This window comes from Calidris pugnax, unplaced genomic scaffold (assembly GCF_001431845.1).
Source record: "Calidris pugnax isolate Ruff unplaced genomic scaffold, ASM143184v1 scaffold38, whole genome shotgun sequence".
Taxonomy (NCBI): Eukaryota; Metazoa; Chordata; class Aves; order Charadriiformes; family Scolopacidae; genus Calidris; species Calidris pugnax.
The window spans coordinates 4,685,105-4,691,661 of NW_015090995.1; the positions used below are offsets into that span (position 1 = coordinate 4,685,105).

Consider the following 6,557-nt stretch of genomic DNA (forward strand, 5'->3'; position numbering starts at 1 on the left):
CAACCTCCTAGCCAGATTCGTGTTGCTGTTCGGACTCTGTGATGTTTTTGATTCACTGGTTGTGGCAGAGATGTTCAATGCTTTGACTGAATAGATGCTTAGAAGTGAGGTGGGTTTGGGTCTGTCTGGGAAGACTAATGGTCAGTGCCCTGCCAGTTGGCACAACCTCAGAAGGTCCTGGAGAGTTTTAGGAGTGAAGGGAGTTCAGTCTAGATTCTCCCTGCTGGGTCCCCAGCAGCTTTCAGCTCACGCTGAGGACCTCAGCTGGTGGGGAATTCCACTGCTGGAGCTGTAAGCAGGTGGTTAGACTAATTCTTCATTTCACTTCTGATATGTCTCAGATGTCTCCATAGGAAGCTTTCACCGAAAGCTGCATTTATAGACCACTTCTAGGAGATGATTCCTTCCAGTAACTGCAGGGAGAGACAAATTGTGCTCTGGAAGTGGAGTACGAGTCCCTCCTCCTCAGCCTTTGACTTTTTTAGGCCAAGCAAAAACATTTATCTGCTTGGTGCCTTAAGTCTTTCATGGTGATAGATATAAAATATGTTGGAAGAGCTTCCCTGCATTACAATGAAGTAATGTGTATTTCCATCATATTTTCATGCTTCTCACTATGCCATGAGGTTAAGGCAATAAAAGCCATGTAGGAAATTCTGGCTCCCTCTTAATGATCTTTAACTTCTTCAAATGATTTTGTGAATCTCAGCCTTTGTTAACTGCTAGCCTCTATTTATGGCTCAGCAACCACGAGCAAGTTATAGCTGATAGATGAGGCAAAAGCTAAAAAGGGAAGCTTTCTGACATCATAACAGACTTTAAAAAAATCATGTGCATCTATTCTGGGAACTCAGCTGCCAGGTTGGCACTACACGGGGTGTCACTGTGGCTTGAAGAGAAGTTGTAACAGTACGTGGAGGATTCAGACAAGCAGGTTCCAATTTTGTCTTTAATGTCCCATTTCCTGCAATAAAACACGCCTGAAAATTGGAAAGAAGCACAGTCCAGCCAGATGTTTGTGATGGGGGAAGTCATTCCAGCAGGCTTTGCTGTTTCAGACTGGCATATCCACAGCTCAAGACTATTTCTCCATTGCGATGTCCACCTCTGCTCTACATCCTCACCTCACAGGGCAGCCCAGCTCCGACAGACAGCAAAGAAGTGTAAGAAAACTGTGGCCACCTCTTTTTTCCAGTTCTTCTGGCAGCAGGACTGGACAGATGGGTGACTCGGAGTCTGCCCTGTGTCTCTGTGCTGGTTGTGGAGATACGGGTTTAGCACAGAGGGTCACTATCTCACCTCATGTACACGCAAGTGGAAGATGCCATTCTGGCACCATCAGTGACCAGTGGTGCTGGCAGCCAGCCCTGAAAAATCATAACATGGTGAGCAGAGAAAAAAAAATACAAAAATGGCTTTTAAAACTGAGACATGGAAAATAATAATCAAGGGTGCTTCATGTTTCTCTTTCAATAGCTTTCTTGCTACAAACATTATGATGAGAAAAACATCTTCCCGCTACCCGTTGCCATGCAGAAATGCAGCACGCGGGCATTTTAGGGCCCTCAGAAGCTTCAGATGCTTACAGTTTGCTGGTTATACTAATGTTTTGCCTTGTCTGACCTACCTCCTCGGGGCAGCATAAAAATAACCAGCTTTAGTCCACTACTTGGCTGCTAATTGTCCACTTGTAGATCTTAGTCCCAGCTGGGCCTGCTTCTGCCCAAAGGCAGTTGTGTTCAGTAAAGTGGCTGCTCGCATTTGTGAGCAGCCTCACAATAGAAGCAGGTGGCTGCCATTTTCCATGCAAGAAAGCTCTTTGGAGCAAAGGAAAAGGGGCAAATGAGGAGAGAGGAAAAAAAAAAAAAGAAGAAAAAACAGCAAAAAAAACTCAATGCAAAGCATCTATGAGAGGAAAGCCTCTGCACTCCTCTGGTTAAAATGGATAGAGACCAGAAGTGTGGGTAAATTAAGAGAAGCAGTATTTCAAGACTTAGGAGGGAGAAGAAGAAATTCTGCTTTTATCATTTCTCTGCTAACCACTGCATCCAGGCCTGCCTTCTCTGTTTTCAACTTCGATCAGTATGCAACATCTAAGTATTTTCCAGGGAAGATGCAGCCCCCTGTACAGCTAATTTAAGCCTCCTGATTATGACTTCCTCCAGTGAGTTACCTTGTCCTCGACAGCTTACAAGTAGGATGTATTTTCCCTGGAGTGCTGCAGACCAGAGGTGGAAACCTGCAGCTAAGCACAAAAAGTAAAAATGGCCAGAAATCACTTCACCACTGCACGCTTTAGTCCTCTCCTTTCTTGAGTAGGTGAAAAAGGAAACTTCTAAACTGCCTGTCACATCCTCTCACTGGTAACAGCCGTCACCTGGAAAGGGGACAGCATGGAGCTTGTCTCTGGAAAGAAACAATAGAGGAAAAGCACCACAGAATGTGCTTGTTCAACAGCACTGCTTAGCAGAAGCCAGATTTTTGGTATCAAAGGAAATTCTGCTATTTTTAAATTGTTTTTCATGCAGAAATGTTGAAAATGAAGCCTTTGAAATTTCTTGCCTTGTGACAACTTGGGGGGGGGGGGTGTAAACCTGTCAGTCTATCAAAGACTTTATATTATTATACTGTATTCCAGTATCTATTCTGTTACACTGTCCAATATCTACTCTAACGTCTCACCTATATTCCCACAGCACGTAGGCATGTGAGCAGAATAGAGAGAGTGGTTGGGCACTGATTTTTGACCTCTCTTCCACTACAAGCATCTGGGAGCATCAAACAAAATTGATAGGAGCAGACTGGAAGCAAGCAAAAGGCTGTGATTCTTCACTCAACTGGTAGCTGAACTGTAGATCTTCTTGCAAAGGGATGGCATCAGGGATGGCAAAGTTTTACATGCGATCAAGGGGAAAATTAGTATTAGTATCTCACAGTCTTGCCTTGCTCTTACCTTTCTTCCCTTTGCTTTCAGCTCCTATCAGAAGTGGCACGTTAGGACTGGTGGACAGTCGTGTGAGTCATTATGATGATTTCTCAAATTTACAATGTTATTTCCTCTTATGAGGGATTCTTACAAATTCTTAAGATGAATTCATTCTTAAGATGAATTCTTACAAAATGTTTAAACTGATATGTTAGAGTATTGCTAACTGGTTTTCATTCATCTTCTGGAATAAAATGGTGTCAGTTTTGCATGTTGATATTGTTCCATATTTTCATAAGATGTCTTGCCTTCAGGCACGCATCATTTTTGAACTGCAGTCAGCATTAGGTCGCTAATTTCCCAGAACAATGTTTAATAAAGTTAAAGATGTGACCAAAAAAAAAATATATCCTGGATGCAGATAAAGTATGAATGATTTGTAAGAGCCACTTGTTCTGGTGTGCAGCTCATCTCATTCCAAAATAACTCCAGGAAGGGTGCTTTTCAGAAGGGTCTGTGCTCAGGCTGACATAATAGGGATTTTCCATTTTAGATATGAATGTCTTGTGACTCTGGTCACCTGAGGATATAGAGGTTTCCCCCATCTTCAAAGGGCTGAAGCTACAGCTGACACTTGGGTATTCTTGCTGGCCCTTCAGACCCTTCCCTTTTCAGTAAATCCAGATCAGCTTGAGACAGGACAGATTGAGACAGCACAGCAAGCAGTCAGGAGCAATCCCACTTCTTGAGAACTGGGAGAACAGTGTTTCTGGACCAGCCTGATGAAAGCAACACTAAGCATCATCTCTGCCATTCTGGCCATACCCAGCTGCTGCTTGCTTACACAGAGGAAAAAAAAAAGAAATGGTTCCTTGATTCATTAGGGTTTTGTCAGGTTTTCTTCTCCCACCTGCTGAAGGCAGTGACAAGTTTCCATCCGGTTTTCTCAGGTTTTCTTCTCCCAGCTCAGACCTGCTGAAGGCAGTGACAAGTTTCCATCCTTCAAAAAATTCAGTATAACTTGAAAATGATGAGACTCGGGGATCAGCACTAATTGTATTAATACTTGCTTGGAAGATTAGCTCTGAAAAACTGATAATTCGCGGGCTCTTTGTTCACTGTGGTTTAGTGCCTATGGATTCCCTCTCTGGAAGTGTGTTGCTGCAGCAGTTCTGTCTTTTGAGGTCAGTGTGATGAGCTGCGTGGGTGTTTTTAGACATGAATCACATGCAAAAGGCTGATTCTCTTTTTCTTTTCTTCTTTTTTTCCCCCTGACGTACTAGGCAGCTTTGAAAAAGAACAGCCTTCCAAATTCCCAGACTTCTTTTTCAATGGAAAAACAACATGAAGTCTTATACTCATTAACTGTTCTCTCTCATCTATGGTGTGTTTATTAACCACAACAATACCATGATTTATGCAGAATAAATCTATAATAGCTCTATTATAGATCTATAATCTATAAAATCTAGATTTATGCCTATAAATCTATAAACCCCTATATGGTGGGGTCACAGCCAAATGACTCCAGCAATGTGGGACCTACCACCTTAGGTGAATTGTACTGCAGGGTTCAGTAACTGGGAAATCAGTTTGTGTGGCATTGGAGACGTTGCTGGGTTTCCCTGGGTCAGTGCTCTGGCAGCATGAGGTGTTCCTAATGCTGTGGCTGTCCCAGACAGGGGCAGGAGCAGCATGCTGTCATCCTGGCAGTAGCAGCATCAGTGCTCCGGCTCTAAACGTGCCTGCTGCAATTCAGGTGTCAGCATCTCTTAAGTCCAAATCTGTGTAATTTTTTCTTCATTGCATAGAGAGAGTTTGTGTTGAGTGGTTTCAGGAAACAGGTTCTTCCAGGACAGGGAACCTTTTGGGATTTTGGATTATCCACTACCTGCCAGCAGAGGTTAAGAAGTGGACCAGCCTCCTAGAGCCTCTGGGCCATTCCTGGTGAGTTGAAGCAGTGTAGATTGTTGTGTTAGTACTGTAATGACTTTATTTTGGCTGCCAACTAGCAATTATTTTTTCACTTTCTCTGTGTTTTTTGTACTGTGATTATTTAAATTTAGGTCTGTTTGCTGAAGTATAGTGACCCTGGGGCCATGAACGCTAGTCCTGAAAGCTACCTGTATTTGTAGATGAAGGAAATGTAATGATTGCTAAAGTGAGGATAAGGCTGAGCTTTGGATCTTAATTTCACCTGCATTTACATGTTCTGGTAGGGAGGGAATTGCTGGCAATGTCCTCAGAAATACCCCTCCTGCTTTTTAGTGCTCTGAGTTCCCCTGCCTGGGTGACTTGCCAATGGCTCAGCAGCATTTGCATTTGGAGCATAGGGCCATTAGGCCCTCAGAAGGAGCTTGGGAGTCTCTGGAAAGTTGGGTTTTTTGGTCCAGGCCACTTTCTTTCTTTGAGAACCTCAAATCACTCTGCTGAGTGACTGTTAAGAAAGCAGGTGAGAGACAAAACCACCCCTTTCATATCTGACTTCAGTGCAGATACCTATCTGTTATACTGGCTTTGGGAACAAGGCATGTTCAGTAGCACTAAGGGACCTGGGCATTTTGGAAAAAGCAGGTTTGCCTTTCTATTATTAGCATCCTCATTAAGGAAGTGTTGTTTGATCTGAAGCATTTTGGTGCCTAGTGTCCCTTCCCTATTGATGAGCTGCCAGTCTCACGGCTTGGAGCAGGTGCTTGGATAAACCTCTGCTGTCATATTGGCTGCTTTTATAGCTGAGACCTCGGGGCACTTTCAAAATTCATAGAACCATCGATTGGTTTGGGTTGGAAGGGACCTTAAAGATCACCTAGTTCCAAGCCCCCTGCCACGGGGAGTGACACCTTCCACTAGACCAGGTTAGTCAAAGCCCCATCCAGCCCGGCCTTGAACACCTCATGAGACGTAATCTCATATTAGAAGGCCACCGAACTTGTCAGGCATGATTTGTTCTTAGTGAATGTAATCTCATATTAGAAGGCCACCAAACTTGTCAGGCATGATTTGTTCTTAGTGAAACCATTTTGGCTGTCACCGATCAGCTCCATTTTTTTCATGTGCCTTAGCATAGTTTCCAGGAGGATCTGCTCCATATGTTTTTCATGTGCCTTAGCATAGTTTCCAGGAGGATCTGCTCCATGGTCTCTCTGGGCACAGAGGTGAGACTGGCTGGCCTGTAGTTCCCTAGGTCTTTCTTTTTTCAGTTTTTAAAAATAGGGGTTATGTTTCCCCTTTTCTAGTCAGCTGGCAGGTTCCTCCCATGGTCTTGAACCTGATCCTTTCCTACACTTGGCAGTTCTTCATTCTCCCAGTCCCTGCTCTTCCCACTTTGAACTTTACTGTTTCATGGTCATTGCAGCCAAGACTGTCCATGAGCTTCACATTCCCCACCAGTGCCTCCTTGTTGGTGAGAACAAGGTCCAGCGTAGCAGCTCTCCTCATTGGCTCCTCAATTACCTGCAAAAGAAGGTTATCATCAATGCATTCCAGAAACCTCCTGGATTGCCTATGCCCTGCTGTGTTGTCCTTCTAACAGATATTTGGGTGGTTGAAGTCCCCCATGAGGACCAGGGCTTGTGAAGGTGAGGCTGCTCCTATTTGTCTGTAGAGGGCCTCATCCTCTCAGTCTTCCTGG

At 44.0% G+C, this 6,557-nt stretch overlaps 1 long non-coding RNA gene across 10 annotated transcripts in view; it reads right to left on the reverse strand.

The window, feature by feature from the left end:
- Positions 1-6,039: 6,039 nt before the first annotated feature.
- Positions 6,040-6,557, reverse strand: part of LOC106895721 — a 45,125-nt gene continuing 44,607 nt past the window's right edge. For all 10 annotated transcript variants that reach the window (XR_001413493.1, XR_001413492.1, XR_001413485.1 and 7 more), the window contains one exon: positions 6,040-6,379. This is a non-coding gene — a long non-coding RNA (uncharacterized LOC106895721). The remainder of the gene's footprint in view (positions 6,380-6,557) is intronic.